General features: G+C 45.2%; 1 protein-coding gene and 1 long non-coding RNA gene across 3 annotated transcripts in view; one reads left to right on the top strand and one right to left on the bottom strand.

Annotated features, from left to right (window-relative positions):
• The window catches only part of DNAH2 (dynein axonemal heavy chain 2), a 3497426-nt gene that overhangs the window by 193288 nt on the left and 3286979 nt on the right, over positions 1–17159 (top strand). The window lies entirely within an intron of this gene.
• Positions 1–17159, bottom strand: part of LOC144799129 (uncharacterized) — a 117858-nt gene that overhangs the window by 63229 nt on the left and 37470 nt on the right. Inside the window, exons 2-3 of the long non-coding RNA XR_013603754.1 lie at positions 12346–12436; positions 11913–12261 (exon numbers count right to left, since the gene is read on the bottom strand). This is a non-coding gene — a long non-coding RNA (uncharacterized LOC144799129). The remainder of the gene's footprint in view (positions 1–11912; positions 12262–12345; positions 12437–17159) is intronic.

Raw genomic sequence — 17159 nt, 5'->3', positions numbered from 1 at the left:
GCTGTAGCATTAAACATCTTTGCTTACTCCTTAATACCAGGTCACTGCACAGACATACTCAGGAGATTTTTGATTTGCTCTCTACGAATAACCCCACTTGTCTTATACTCACCGAGACATGGCTGAATGAGTCCTCCCATCCGGACATAGTGGCAGCCATTCCCTCTGAGTATAACATCTATAGACAAGATAGAATTAAGGGAAGGGGGGGAGGAGTCGCCCTTGTTGTGAAAAAATCTTTCACGTGCGCAGTGGTGTGCACGGAAACCATCACGGGTGCTGAATCCCTTGCCTTTACCCTGTCCTTATCACCTCAACAAACGGTGAAGGGTCTCGTAGTATATAGACCTCCGGGCCCTGTGGGTTCCTTTTTTGAGGATCTCCAGCAGGTCCTGTCGATACTAGTTCTGAGATCGGAGCAGTGCATATTGGTGGGAGATTTTAACTTCCACATGGAAGATCAGATGGACCAGGATGCCAATAAGCTGTTCGATATCACGTCTGCTTTGGGATTGCTCCCTTACCTTTCTGGCCCGACACATGACAAAGGCCACACATTAGATCAGGTTTTCTCTACCTCCCCAGTTGCGGTTACCGCACTCCTGCCGGTACTGTGGTCTGATCATCATCTTGCCCATTTCCAAATATCTAGTACTGAGAAACCATCTGCCAGGGCCTCGAGACAGCTGGGTAGTAGCTATAGGGCGTATCATCGGGTGACTCCTGACCTGTTAGCTCAGGCCCTGGTGAATCACCCTCCCTCTTATACGGGTGATCTGGAGCATGATCTGGACACCCTGCAGTCCTGGCTCTCAGTTAGATTGAACGAGCTGGCCCCTCTACAGCCGCCTAGATCTGATACTAAACGCTCTACGGCCCCCTGGTTCTCGGCAGAGTTGGCCCTCTCCCGGAGACAATGCAAAGTCGCCGAACGGGCCTGGAGAGCCCAATATGATGATGAGGCAAAACGGACCTACAAAGCCATGATGAAATCTTATCATGGTCTAATCCTGCAGAGTAAGAAGGACTACTTTGCTAAAAAAATTGAGGAAGCAGCCAACTCCTGTAAGGAGATCTTTTCGATTGTGCGAGAATTTACGACCCCGCGTTCGACCATAGATCAGGAGATTTCGGATGAGACCTGGGCTGACACTATTGCTAATTTTTTTACGACTAAAATTAGACAGATTCAGGACTCTTTTCTTCCGAGACCGACAGCTGCTCCTCGTATATTGCCGAATGAGATAGCCCACCAGCCGATCCCTGGTCCGGTTTTGTTGAACTTTCCGCCTCTCACGATCTCCTCATCTTTAGCTTTGATGAGGAATCTTAAATCTGGTTCACCATGTGATCCCTGCCTGGCAAAATTTTTAGCTAGAATGGCTGATGTTGTTAATCCCCTAGTTAATCCTATTCTCAACCTTTTCTTGAGTAAGGGGATCCTGTCTCAATCCTGGAAACAGGCCATGGTGATCCCTCTCCTTAAAAAGCCCAATCTTGCCCCGGAAGCCCCGTCCAACTATCGACCAATTTCGCTCCTCCCTGCACTTACTAAAATCCTCGAGAAGCACGTCCATAGCGTGCTTTCTAACTTCCTGGAGTCGAATGAGCTGCTCCATGCGTCGCAATCGGGCTTTCGATCTAACCTAAACACCGAGACGGCGCTCTTGGAAGTCTCAGAGATTGTGAAGGAGGTGCTGGATGATGGAGGCAGGGTGATGTTAGCCATGTTAGACTTGTCGGCGGAGTTCGACACCGTCCCCCATGAGGATCTCCTCATTAGACTACATGACATCGGTCTAGGGGGGACGATGCTCAACTGGTTTCGTTCCTTCTTAGCCAACCGCCGTCAAACGGTCTGGGCCTCGTCTGGATCTGCCGAAATGCCGCCATTGGGAGTCAGAGTTCCTCAGGGCTCAGTTTTGAGCCCTACCCTATTTAACATCCTCATGACCCCTCTGGCGGATCTGGTGGAGTCCTACGGGGCCCGGATAGTCTCATACGCTGACGACACCCAGCTTCTTTTCACCTGCTGCAAGAGCGAAGAATTCGATGGGGAAAGTATCCGTGAGTGCCTTGGGGCTGTTTTCAATTGGTTCCATCTGAACAGCCTCAAGTGCAACTCGGATAAATCTGAGATACTTTTCTTTGGATGCCCCGTGGATCCGGACTGGCATGATTGGTGGCCTGCTGACAAGTTCCCTCCAGCCCAGTCTTCTAAATGGGCCAAGAACCTGGGAATTAAAATTGACAACGGGCTCACGCTCAAATCCCAGGTGGCAACCTTGACTGGGACCTGTTTCGGGATCCTCAGGATGCTCCGAAAGTTTTTCCCTCTGCTGTCTGAGGAGCATCGGAGAATAACAGTTCAGGCCCTCATTGGATCCAGATTGGATTATGCTAATATTCTGTATCTGGGTCTCCCAGAATACCTTTTACAGCGCATGCAGGTGACCCAGAATGCTGCAGCATGAGCGATTTTCGGTCTGCACCGTCGAGCCAGTGCCTCTAACCTGTTGCAATCCCTCCTTTGGCTTCCTATACGGAAGAGGATAATGTTCAAGGCCTTGACATTAGCCCACAAAGCACTGCATGCCACGGGTGCAAAATACCTACAGAAGAGGCTGAACTTTTATCAGCCGACACGATCCTTACGATCGGAGTCTTTAGCACTTGCTGTAGTTCCTCGTATAAAGAGGGCACGTCTGGGTGGGCGATCTTTTAGATTTCTGGCCCCTCAGTTATGGAACTCTTTACCATTGGTCTTACGATCCACATCCAATTTGTTAGCTTTTAGGAAGGGTCTCAAGACTTGGTTATTCGCTGGGTAGAGTTTTGTTCCCCCCTTTTTTCTGTTGTTCTGTTTACTATTATGTTCTTTTTTAGTCTCTTTTCTGGGTCTGGAGCACAAAGCGCCGGGACACTCCTTTGGAGTAGCCGTTGCGCTATACAAGACCCATTAATAACATAACATAACATAACATTATAGCATATTACTGCTTTTTATGTACTGTGGGACTCCCACTCCGACGACGGGGAATGATTCAGGCATGTGAATCTATGAAAGACACCAATACTGGAGAACCACAGATTACAGGTAAGTAACTATTGTTCTTTCTCTTAGTGGGGCAGTATAGTGTTCAGTGGGGGAGAGGATGTGGCACTATGACCAGAGCTGCCGAATTTTGAACTGGGGAACTAAGTTCAGCCTTCATGACCAGTCCACTCTCCTGAGGGAGCACATTCCTTTGCTAGACCTTAGACTGCCCCAGCAAAACCTCAGAAGCCCTGCTGTCTTAGCACCCGCAGGTGGACCATATCAGTGGCAAGTGTGGGTTAACTTTGAAGGCCTGTCCACCACAATCCATGCTGAAGTTCATCTCCAGTCTTGCAGCAGGCCTATGAAGCTGCGCATCCTAGAGTGAGGGTGACTCTGTTACTGAAGTCACAGGACCCTTGAGCAGGGCGGCTCTAGGGCGTTGCAACCGATGTAATTGCATCGGGTGGTAGCTTCGGGTGGGGGCATCATGTTTGCAAGTATATTATGTTTCTAAAAAGACCTGCTGCCTCCTTTCTGGCCTCCAGAAATTTTCGGCAACAATGCAAATGTCATGATAACTCCAATGATTAATGTTCTTCCTAGAAAGAGGTAGAGTTTTGTCAACTGGAAGTTTTGACCTGTGGAAAGGTATCGCAGATGGTTAATGTGCCCGCTGCAAAGAATATGTACCATGCAGATCACAAAGTGCACATAATGTAAAGAGGTCAGTGGGTTACTGCTTTTGTCAGTGAGATCCTTTTGTTACTTGTAGTTTATAAGCCAAAATCCTAACATAGAACAGTGAGCTATAACTGTCATCGGAGAGCTGCATGCAAACTGCAAGGTGTTAATTAGAGAGTTATGGTGTTTTCCCCAGTCTTTGATTATCCTAGGGTTGCAAAAAAAGGTTCATTTGGATAGAAATCAGTTCTGGTTTTTGAAGAGAACGAGAGTGTGGTTATGGAGACTTGAGAGACACTGTTAAAGGGTGGTAGTGAGGGAATCAGTGGCGGAGGGAGTCATTGGGGGCACAAGCAAACATTGTCACGCAAGGCTCCGCCATCGCTAAAACTGGTCCTGCACCTGAGGTCTGTCCTCCTCCCTCATTGGTACCTTCATTGCCTTGTTTCAGCAGTAGTAGCTGCAACTCACCAGTGGCGGCAATGCAGGATTTGTACGCCCTCTAAACTAAGTTCACAAACTTCACTGTCTCTCTGCTTCATGCACAAGCACCTTTAACATGTGCTGCCTGCTTTGGGGACACGTGAATTATGCAGCAATGGAGGACAAAATTATGCCGCACTGTTGACTAAATTATGCAGCATAAAAAAGGCTGCAGCGTAAATCAGTATATTTTGCGTTTCTTCTTAGGGCCTGATTCTGATGCGGTTAGGAAAGCATTCCCACCTAGGGCCAGATTCTGATGCGGTTAGGAAGGCCTCCTAATGGCATTTGCTCCTTCCAAATCGGATCAGGAACATGTCTTCACGACCCAGGGCCCAATTATGATGCGGTTAGGAACATATACTTCCATTGAAGTCGGATGTATGACGTTACAACGCAGGCTATTACAACGCCTGCCTTTACAACGCGGTTTTTACATCGCAATCCATTACAACGCATAGCGCTTTGGGGTGCTGGATAGTGAAAAGTTTAATTTACTATTCCAACACCAGTCCCCGTGGACACTAGGGAAGGTGTTGGATAGTAAATTAAACTTATTCCCTATCCTATAGTGCCCCCATCGCAATGCGTTGTAATGGGTTGCGTTGTAATGACCGCGTTGTAATGGTAGTGCGTTGTAAAAGTTTTGTTGTAAAGGTTGTTCACCATTGAAGTCAATGGCAGTCCAACCAAATCGTATCTGGAAGCATCCTGATGCATCGTACTCCGTCAGTCGGACTCTCCCGATCCGAGTGGGTCGGAAACCATTTCCAAACCGATTCCGTCGGGAAGCTTCCAACCCGCATCAGAATCAGGCCCTTAGTGTTAAGCTGCTCTTGGTGCTTTTGTGGTTTGTAATTTCCTTCTTAGCTCACAGGAGACCTCCGCAACCTCCTTCTGCAGTTTAGGTAGACTTGTCAAGGGGAGGTTTTTACAGTGCAGGAGAACTAGGGTTACAAGGTCTGGCTGTGCAGCTCCTTCCCTGGGCAACAACGGGCCAACTTCAGTTCTTCCTGCAAAGCTCTACACACACCTCCTCTTCTAGGCAGCCTTCCCATTGCACAGGGGTATCTCTACCACCGCCCCTGAAATGTCAATTTGCTACTTCTCTCAAGGTAGAATCAAGACAGCTCTTTCTAACACAATGTGGAACTTCCACGTTGCTCTTCCTAAATAATACAAGGTATGTTGTCAGGCAGCACCCCAAAGCTAGGGCTCAGATGTTTTTCTCCACATTTCTGGCACAAGTCAATGAGAAATCCTGACCAATTGTTTTACTTTTTTTTACAGGCATGGATTGTTTATTACACAGGCCCAGACCTCTTTCAGGCAGTTTCTACGTTTGTAAATCTCCACCTTTCCTATCTTTACTAAAGGGAGATCTTATTAGTTGTAGTAAATTAAGGAGGGATCGTGAAGTCAATGAAAAATGGGGCATACTTACAGCAAACTCGGTGGGGTTTATAGAGGAGTAAGGTCGTGTAAAGGAGGGGGTAAGAATGGGACATGCACCCCCCCACAAAAGAGTAAGCACATTGCTATTATCAAACAGCTCTTCAAAAGTTACTGCAGCCAAAAAGAAGTACCCAAAACAGTAGCAGATGTACTCCAGCTCCGACTTGGAGTAAGTCCAACACCACACATGGCTAACCACTGGTACTGCAACACCCTCCCATTGAAAATAATGGAGGTAGGGATGTAAAGTAATAACCCATAGAGAATAATGTTAAATTATTTCAAACTGTTCAAAATATAAATTAATTTAATTTAATATAAAAAAGTTATCTAGCACTAAAACTAATTTACTATTTTTGTTAAAAATATTTTAATCTTTTCGTTTAACTTTAAATGTAATAACATTCATATTTATTAAGTACAAATAAATTGTTTTTAAATATTCCTACACACCACTTTTAATAATAAATACATAATAAAAATATTATTACTTTGGTGGGATTTATTTTAATTTAAACTCCCCCAAAATATTTTTAATTCATTTAAATTGGTTACGCATTTAATTCAAAATTAACTTGCTAGTGCCTTTGCACTGTTTAGGGGGTTCTGCATTTAAAATAAATGTATAAAACTAATCTACATTAATATTTATCATAAACATATTTTTACTAATGTTTGAAGTTTAATAAACTTTTTCCTTTGCTTCAATATAGCAAGGACTCCACCATTGGTAAAGATATTTTTATGGGAAATATTAGTGTTCATTTTATATATTTATTTTAAATATTGAGCAAAGTAAAAAAACTACAAAGGTATTAACTTCATTTTTAATGAACAATTTAGTTAATTTAAATACAATAAATTAAAACAATATTTTCAAAGATGTATTTTTTTTTTATTTTTTTAAAACCTTTATTGTACAGGGAAGGCTCACAAATACGGGCCTACAACCCAGCGGGCCGGCCACCACAGATAAGGAGCATAATCAACAATACAGAAACGCATACAGAATATCACAACAAATCATACAGGAAATCAGGGCTAAAAAACATATAGCAACCAGCAGGGACAGGATACGAGAAGGTTGATTTTCTAATATATAGAAACGGGTACAACAGGATAATAAACAGGTAGGAAGTCTCGGAGGGCCGTGGTGGGCCGCGGTGGGCCGCGAACAGCTATGGTAAAAGATACAGGATAACTCAATAATGACAAATACCTATCGGTAAGGGCAGAATATGAGTCGCACCAGAAAAACAGTGGCAACTGCCGTTCAACGCCACCCACCACAATAAGAACATATCATATCAAACAGAGTCGAAAAAAGCTTATCAAATAAAGCCCTCCGTCACACAACCCAGGGAATAAGGAAAAAAAAAAACCACGAGAGGGGGGAGGAAGGGAGGAAAAAGAGGGAAAAGGGGACAAAAAGCGAAAGGAAGAACGCCACCTCAAGCACGCGCCCCATGGCAAACGAGGCCGGAAACCACAAATCGGTATACAGAACCGGTAGTAACCAGAGCAAAGTTAAATAGTGAGCCAAAGTCACAGTAAGACCCAAAGGCCAGCGCATCAAGAACAACCCACCCAGGGGGACACATGCTGAGACCGCGTCCCGAAAAAGAGGACACACAAGAGCCATAGAACCAAAAAAATAAGATAAAGGAGGGGAAAAACCCCCCCCCAAAGAAATGACAGACCCCCCCCACCCAGCAAGCCCACCCTGCACCCCTGCAGAAGGCTATGACCCACCCCCCAGCAGCGTGCCTGTCGCCCTAATCAGAACCCGAAATATAGAAGAGCTAAAGCAAGATAGAACCATAAAGACAAAAAAAGGGGGGGAAAAGAAGGAATAAGGGAGAAAGGAACACGGGAGAGGGCCATACAACAGAATCAACGGCTCCCACCCTCCCGTCCGAAACATCAGTGTCCACGGGAAGACGAAGAATTGAAGGATACAGAACAGGAATACGACAAAAGTCCGACATGGTCATACCGTACCAATCGATCATCCAACCATTGCAAGACAAAAGTACACAAAGGCAAGATCGTCTCATCCCTGTCCTTTTCTTTCCAAATCTGTAGCAGTCCGCCTCAAGAAGAACCAGTCCACAAGGAACAGGAGGCAGAGAACAGGGAGGTCAAACTTCAATCCGCATAAGATGTTCCGTGCATCACTCGAATGATCCGGAGCAGTCAGAAACCATTGTACACAAGGCAGGCACAGTTCCGAAGATGATCTGAGGAAAGTCGACCCAGCGGAGTCAGCACAGGATCTACGATCGGCCATTCGAGGAGATGAAGAACAGGAAGAACCACCAAGACCGGCCCGGACAGGACCCGGCCCACCGACCCACAGCACAGGAGAGGACACATCACGAAGGAGGGCAGCGGAACTCCGCACATCAGCAGAAACGGCAGCCACCGGGTCCATAATTTCCAGGATAGAACCAGCCGCACCTGGCAGCGACGTAGCCGCACACGCCAGGGCTCAAACGGCCCAGGGAAACGAGCCTCCTCCAGGTTAACAGCGGGTGCGGCCACAGGAGTACCCCAGGAGCGCAGGGCGGCGAGGATGTCCGTAAGTGTAGGAACACCTTTACAGTATCCGGTTTCTGTGCCACATCGTGGACCACCGCCGCCCATCTCGGCCCGGCTGAGATATACAGGGTCGGCCGCCATCTTGGAAGCCCGGCGGGGTCGCAGCGATCCCCGACCCCTGACCGGGCCACAGCAAGGCAAACGGAATTCAGTCAACCACCAGCAGAGGCACGTCCAGAGCAGGAAGGGGGGCCACCAGAAGACGGAGGATCGCCGGCCCCCAAATGCCGCCGGCCCCGTTCTCCGAGTCCGGGCGGAGGCACTCAAAATGGCCGGACCGGAGAACAAAGGGGGGGACAAGCCACAATTACGGTCAGTCCCGACAACAGAAGGCAGCGCCTCCACCCCAGGCCGCGGGACCGCCTGATCAAACCAGAAAGCCGCGACCGGCCTCTCTGCACAACCGCCTCGTCGGCCGAGTCCACTGCGCCATCAAGGGCCGGCCATAGCGTAGCGCCCCGTCCGGGCGCCGCCAAGGAGACTCAGGCCATTCCGCTCCGGAGGTCCCGAAGCGAGCGAAGGCACAGTTCCGGAACCACGGCACCCAGAGACAACCGGAACAGACGGTTAGTGTCTATAAATCGCCGTAGATCCACAGTGTAGCAGAAATTGTCTTCCCGGGGCAGGATAAAGGCAGGATTTATGTTTCGAACAGGAAAGTTGACGGAGCCGAGCTAAAGCGCGGCCATCTCGGACGCGAGCTTGGCTCCTCCCCTATGTGTATTTGAAAAAATGATCACCTAAGTAAAATGTTTCTAGAACTAATGTAATATAAGTTACAAGAATGTATGTATAGGGTTAATCAAAATGAATGTATAACAAAAAGTTACATTTATTTTTAACTTTCAAAAAGGTTATTCAAATATCATTAACTTCAATTTAATTTATATATATTTTTAAAAAGTAAAATAAATAATTTTTATTTAGTATTTTTTCCTATACAGTGCTATTTGGGGGTCCCTGCTTCCATGTTTTTCCATGGTACAGTGTTGCACAATCAGTGATTGAAATACATAAACCTCCTCTAAAGAGGTCGGAGACCTAGTTGGTGTGTATGGTTACTGCCAATTATGTCAGTATGTACCAAGAAATTAAGAATGAAAAATTTCTTTCTATAGTCCCCTCACTCACCGGGGTTTCCCCACGGTGACATGCTTCATCATTGGGGCTTCCCAATTTCTCTACGAAAAAGGGGCGTGCTGCGACAAAACGGACTACGCAGGAGCACTTTTTACGTGAAAGGCTATGTGTGGTGTAAGGTGTAGTGATGGTGGAGTGGGTGTGGGTTTAAAAATACCGTGCTAGTGGGCCTCAACAATTTATTTTGCTCCTAGTCTGGTATATTAAAAAACGGGGGGTGACACTGCTATCTGGCCTTAAACTAGGGCTAGATCAGTGTTCTATGGTCAACATGTTTCAAGCTCCCCAAGCTTTTCATCAGGACCATACAGGGTCCAGCCCTGTATTTTCCACTCCTATATCCCAATATTAGGGTTTTTTTAAAAAAATATAGTGATCATACTAAACGCTGTAATTATTTAAACATGCGTTTTGCATACATACAATTTGTATCCTACTCGTATTTCTGAAAAAGAGAATGACACTGATTAGTGGCAAACATCCCCCCTCAAAGGAGTAGGGGTTCACACATGCAGCTCACTTCGTCTAGGGCAATGGTGTGCCTTGGGCACCATAATGGTGCGTGCAGGCTTTCCAAACTCGTGAAGATTAAAAAGGTTCTGTGAAAAGGTGGTAACGTGATTGGCACACAAATAACACAGAACTTAATGTGACTATTGACAAGACACACAACATATATACACAAAATGTTCTCATGGCAAAAAGGTATATTTACATATGCAAGTGCTCAATTACACTTCATGGTCTCTGGCGAGGGCAGGATCGCCTCGTGGAAACGTTGCTGTAAAATTTTGGTGATAGTTACTTTCCGTTTTCACCCAAAGATTTGCGTTACCATTTTAAGGAAATCAAACCCTTTACGAGGTTAGGAACAACTGTATTGCTTCGCGTTATTGTACTTACTTCCTATCGGCAAACCCGCTCGGTACTACCTGATCAATCCTCACCCGACCGCATACTAATGCTGGAGAGGAACGCCGGTGTATTTGGAGTCACCGCGCTTCCGGGTCTAGTGCGTCTAGAACGTAATTTTTCTTTCTTAATTTCTTGGTACATACTGACATAATTGGCAGTAACCATACACACCAACTAGGTCTCCGACCTCTTTAGAGGAGGTTTATGTATTTCTAATACTGTTTGGAGGCCGACCTAGTTTGGTTTAACCTCCTTCCCTCCCTCCTATGTTCTTCTGCAATCAGTGATTGGCCATGTGTTGTACTGTGTAAATTTTGCACCCCCACCTTTTTTCAGGTAGTGGAGACATGTTAGTCTACACTTTTGATTATCTTTGCACTCGTGACTTTGAGAAGCCCAAAGAAGTAAAGTTACTCAAAAGTGTAAAAATAATCATATATGTGTAAATTATTGCCCACAAGCCTAAATTACTGTTGCGAATAGTCCCATCAGTGTTTGTTACTTGGACTCTGCGCTCCATTTTTTCAACCCACCCCTGGATTTGAGGGTTTATTTTCTTGCCACTTTAGTTATGAACAAAAGGTCTGTTATCAGTAGGAACATAGGGGCCTGATTATGATGGAGGTGGGACTGCCACCGTCTGTGGCGGTTCCACCGCTATTGGACCATGGAGGTCCACCCGCCACATTACAATAGCAGGCGGATAGTTGTCGGTCAGAGAGACCGACCGCCATGCATTGACAAGCTCAAGGGGCCCGTCAGAGGGACTTGAATCCCTAAAACAGTGGTGGTGCCTCTTCAGGCACCGCCATAGTGACTACAAAGTCCCTTTCTGCCAGCCATTTCATGGCGGTTAACCCGCCATGAAAAGGCAGATGGAAAGGGACTTTTGGGGCCCCAAGCTGGCCCCCTTTCGACTCCTTGTTCTCAGCCTTGGTTTCAAGGGGGCACCGCATGCTGCTTGCCACATAGTGCAGGCATATGCAAAATGGGTATTTTTTGTACTGCGGCGTGTGCTTGTAGACCCCAGCACATGCCGCAGTACAAAACAATCTTGAAGGCGTCGCATCGTAATCCCTATGGCGGGATCACCAACAGCTAGTCGGGCGGTCCCATTCCCGACAGGATGGCATTCGGACCAAAGTCCAACCGCCATCATAATCAGGCCCATAGATATTGTAATGCTGAGTCCTGTGATATTTTTTTGTATTGCTCTTTGAATCCAGAGCTTACCTGTGCATTGTTATTTATTTGCAGCCAAACTCCAGTCAGAGCAGTGCACTTGGTCTAAAACACCTCTGCTAAATAACACTTTAGAGCAAAAATAAAAGTAGGAAATGGCTTCCTAATAAGAACTTTGAAAGACTCCACTATACTATCATGCCCTGCAGGTTGTCAGACACTTTGTTTTTCTGCCCAATGAGGAAGGTCCCAAATTCTTTTCACCTTTTTAATATTTTAATTTTGGCTTGGGGAAGTTGGTTTCACTTGACGTATTTTATTGTGATCTACCTATTCCATCCTTTTATCTTGGAAAAAGTGTTTTTTGACTGGATATAATTTCACCTCCTTTTTCCCCTCAGCCAACATAACTTACATTTTTGTCCGCCCTGTAGTGGCAAGATGTCATCAAAGGATGGCCACGATGACTGTGTGGTTTGCCGTCCTGACTTTCACTCAACCAAGGATTGTGACGTTTGTTGAAAGATGTTCTACAAGAGGCTGAATGAGAGGAAAGGTGTGAGCCTCAAGTCAAAGAAAGGGGATATCACCAAATGAGTCTCAACTGGCCTTTTTCCGGAGTTTCAGAGGCAAGAGAGACAGTTTCCTCCTTTCTGACCTGGTATGACCCCGCATCTGCAACTTCTGGAGGTCTGAGAGGACCTACCTTCTAAAAGTCACTGCTGTTTCCTGGCGAAAGTGCAGGTGGCCGACGTCGAGAGGATCTGAGGAAACACATACAAATTCAAAAATCAAAGCACTGAGCAGCAAGATATTCACATGTTTTGTTGTTGAGATGTTGGGTATACCAGTCCTTCCTCTCATTCCTCAGATTCCAATGTCTCCCAGGGTGGATCTTCCCCCAGACAGATGCTGTTCTTCCAGGACAGAAGGTCGACACTGTTGGTAAGAAAAAAAATAAGGTGATTGGTGACTAACTAGACATGGTTTCGAATTATTTAGAATTACATTTTAAAAGGTGAGTATTAAATAAAATCTGTTTCAGGATTCTACACGTGCACACATTCTTTCTAGCTTTTTAAAAACTCGGAGAGAATACCCATGACTTGCGGACCTTTATGACTTTAAATGCTTGCTTTTTCGGATTCATTCAGGAAGCGTCTTCTGAGATCTCTTACACTGCCTTTTAATTTACCTTTCTTAACGTAGGGGCCTGTTTTAACCCTGCAATATCTCTTATACCCTTTTTATCTTACCCTGTATTCAGCTCAAATTTGATTTCAACCACCGATAGGAAAGACAGAATGATCATGCAAATGTTGCTTTAGTTAGAATAACATTGTTCATGGATTTTCAGAATTTTATGAGCATATTTTCGATGTACAGTTCTGATGACCTTGGAGGTATTACTCCTTTGTTTCGGGATAAAGAAACAAGATCTTGGGTTATTTATGAAAGATGATCAGTTTCTAACAATGATCTCTGCACATTCCACAGTTGCTCTCCTTGGGTAGGACCACGGACATTTGTGGCTTGTTGACCAACTATTAGAAAGTAAGGCAGAAGACAAACAAGAAGTGCATTTCATTACATCATTTGATGCTTTCCGTGCCCATTTATTAGAGTGATCAGACTTTAATTTAGTAACACAGAAATGTCATAATGCATGTGTGTATATATGTATAACCAAGCATGCATCTGTGACCGCGACCGCCTCTGAGGAAGAAGGATTTTGCCTTCGAAACGCGTCAGGCACATCGCGATTGCAGCTGTCAAATTATACCCACCAGCATCATCCTGCCTGTACTGCTCATTAAAGGCTTGCACCTTAAGTCCAGCGTTTGAGTGCGGCTCAATTTTGGGTATGGCAACGGAGCATTCAATTTTGGCGGTGGCCCGCCGTCGAGTTGCACCACCCTGCGAACAAGGGAGCCACACGGCTGGATATATGCCAAGCCGCCCATGTGGAATGCTGACTGCGGATTAAGGCACGTTGTTGGTGGGGGCCCATATACGGGCTCAAAAAGGACAGAAATTAGTGCACCATCAGCGGTTTAACTTTGGGACTGCAATATCCATTATGCTCTGGGACATTGGACCCGCCCATCTGGGGGGCATACTGTGAGCATTAATGGATGTGGAACCAAGCACGCATCTGTGACTGCGACCGCCTCCGAGGAAGAAGGATTTTGCCTTCGAAACGCATCAGGCACATCGCGATGGCAGCTGTCAAATTATACCCACCAGCATCATCCTGCCGCTACTGCTCATTAAAGGCTTGCCACCTGAAGTCCAGCGTTTGAGTGCGGCTCAATTTTGGGTATGGCAACAGAGCATTCATTTTGGCGGCGGCCCGCCGTCGAGTTGCACCACCCCGTGAACAAGGGAGCCTTGCGGCTGGATATATGCCAAGCCGCCCATGTGGAATGCTGACTGCGGATTAAGGCACGTTGTTGGTGGGGGCCCATATACGGGCTCAAAAAGGACAGAAATGAGTACACCATCAGCGGTTTAACTTTGGGACTACAATATCCATTATGCTCTGTGTCATTGGACCCGCCCATCTGGGGGCGTACTGTGAGCATTAATGGATGTGGAAACAAGCATGCATCTGTGACCGCGACCGCCTCTGAGGAAGAAGGATTTTGCCTTCCGAAACGCGTCAGGCACATCGCGATTGCAGCTGTCAAATTATACCCACCAGCATCATCCTGCCTGTACTGCTCATTAAAGGCTTGCCACCTTAAGTCCAGCGTTTAAGTGCGGCTCAATTTTGGGTATGGCAACAGAGCATTTATATATATATATATATATATATATATATATATATATTTTTTCAGCCCTACTGGAGTGAAACTGTGTTCGAATATATATATATATATATATATATATATATATATATATATATATATGAGCAAGCCTCGTGTGAGAGGTTAAACGCGTTATGACGGATGGCTGGTGTAATTGCACAATGAATCACTGAAGAATCGGCACAAAACTTGGCCTTACTCGCGTTATTCTTTTGAAAAAGATGGTGTGGTGAATAACGGTTTCAATATATATATATATATATATATCTTTTCATTTCCTGCACATTCTGTCCTGCTGACGCTTTAAACAATTAAGTTCATTCTGATTGGACATGACAATTCGACAACGAAAGAGGACTCGCAGTTCTTACGGAAATCCCAATGTTGCATTCTGCGATTCCGAGTTCAGTGAGGCAAGTGGTGGATATTTCACAGAGCCCCTCCTACGATCCTGGCTCAATTGCGTTATGATCTAATGTCCTCCACATAGGTATTTCCACCACCTGCTCGGATCTTATACGTTGTGGATGATCACTGTCCTCTTAAATCACCGACAGTCATGTCACCAAGGTGCCCCAAATTTCATCGCCTCAGGGGGTCCTTCGTCCAGCCCCAGGACCCATATATATATATATCTATATATATTGATATATATATTGCGAACCTGGCCAAAAAAGCAGTTAAGCTCTGTACATGGTCTGTGTCTAATGTTAATGCTTGTTTAAGGAGTGAACCACAGTATTCAACAGGCCTTGTAGGGCAGATCACAGATCATATTCGAAAAAGACACAGCAAAAATGTTTGAGAACTACCACAACACCTGCCTTTAACCTTCTAAAGACAGGTGCACCTCAGAAGTGTCTATGCTCCTGCTTTGCAATCAATCTCAAACATTGCACATAGAGGTAGAAAAATCCCAAACACCCTAAACAGGACAGAGTGCCAGTCAAGCATTGAAGTAGTGAGCTGACAGCGCCTAAGCCCTGTGCCAACCTGATGTAGCCTGTATTAAACCTCCCTCTCATTTATAACCCCCAAATAGATATTGGCCGGTTACGATTTTTACTTTCTACTCAATTGGAAGCCTACCACATTAGACAAAAGATCCCTAGAGAAAATAGGGCATGGCTCTTGGTTGTCATGAGTATATCTCCTCCGCCCTTAGGACATCATTCTTCACTCTAGTGCTTTTCAGGAGTTGGGTGCCCCTGCACCCTCCCATGAGACTTGGGTGCATTGATCCAAAGTGACTGTTGACCTGACGTCTGGTCCAGCTATTAGGAAGTATGCCTCCTTCCCCACCCCTTCTGGGAATCATCTGTATTATCAAGCCTTCCATTAGCTGTAAAAAAGGCACACCATGACTACTAGTCACATGACAATCTCAAACAACTTTAACATCACTAGTCTAATATTAAAACTCATAACATTTTTTTTCCCTCCGATTGAATCCCAGATGCCAGCACTCTGTGACAGGTATCACTCAGCTACTCCGTCAACCTGCAAAATATGTCAGGCTCAGATCCCAGTGTCAAATCTCCATTCATAATCTTTGCTGAGGTCATTATGGAACACAATCATTGCTCTTCTTTTGATCTCCTGTTTGCTGCAACCCTGTGAGGAAACTCTTTTGGTCGGCTGGTATAAATCCACTGTTAAAATAAAATTATCTTAGGAACCTGACACGCCTTTCAAGTCATTTAGAATTATTTCTAGTAGAAGAGATTCAATGTATCCCCCCATCTGGGTGTCCAGTTACCTGTAGTCTCCAGCTTTCCCACTACTTTTGCTTTATTAGAGTGGGTGAATGGTCACTTTGGCAAGGCCCCCCAAATGTTTCCTGTCTGGTGAATGACTGAAAACTATTATTGAGTATGACAGAAACACTTTTCTGAGCTCTTTTGGTTTCATACAATCCATTCAATACCAAAAATCCCTGTACCCTGGACGTTAGTTAGCATCCGTCTAGTAGACATGAGAACATGATTTGCTGGTTGTTCGCCCGTGAGGTGCCTTCCTTTCCACCACACATTTTTTACTATTATTTATCTTTCAAGTGTGGGTGGATGGACTGTCTTAGTGGGGCAGACATCATTGGATATGTCGAGTTGAACTCTGCCCTGAATCTCCTGCTTGCAGTTACAAACAGTGTTTTGTTGTGGACAGTGAGACATTAGAGAACACACACCTAACCATAAATTAAGAGGGGGTGTCGCTCTGGAACTAAATAGTACATTTTTCCAGCAAATCATGTCTACTAGACGGATGCTAACTAACGTCCAGGGTACAGGGATTTTTGGTATTGAATTTAATTGAGCGGAGGGCTAATCCTTAAGTACCCGCTTATCCCTCTGAGCTCCTTTTTGTTATTTCATACAATCCATAACATCGGGCCATATTGCCTTTATCAACCCTAAAGTTTCAAGTTCTGACAGTACTTTTTGGTGTAAATTGGTCGGCATTCATTTATTCTCCTGTAATCTTCTCTAGTTAAGCTAATCTGTTAATGTTTTCTGGCACAAATAATAAAAACATATTGGCACAACAGCCTTCTGCACTGTAACATTGAAAAGTTCCTTTCAGTGACCTCCTCAGCTTCCTGCCTTGCATTATTAAAGCAATTGCGAGCATAAGAAGTATTTCCTCTCTCCTTAGTTACTGCATCTTACTGTGTCACATGATTACCTGGCCCCTGCCTCAGGCCTACAGCAAACACAGCACAGGATCCAACAAAAATACATAATTTCCTCAAGCCTCACAATTCTTCCATGCAATTTCTCTTTCAATCAACATGCTTAAAAGTGTTTTGTTTCCCTGCTTTTCAATCTCAGACCAACCAATTAGACCCTCGG

This window comes from Lissotriton helveticus, chromosome 12, assembly GCF_964261635.1.
Source record: "Lissotriton helveticus chromosome 12, aLisHel1.1, whole genome shotgun sequence".
Taxonomy (NCBI): Eukaryota; Metazoa; Chordata; class Amphibia; order Caudata; family Salamandridae; genus Lissotriton; species Lissotriton helveticus.
This window is presented reverse-complemented; position numbering and strand designations above follow the sequence as displayed.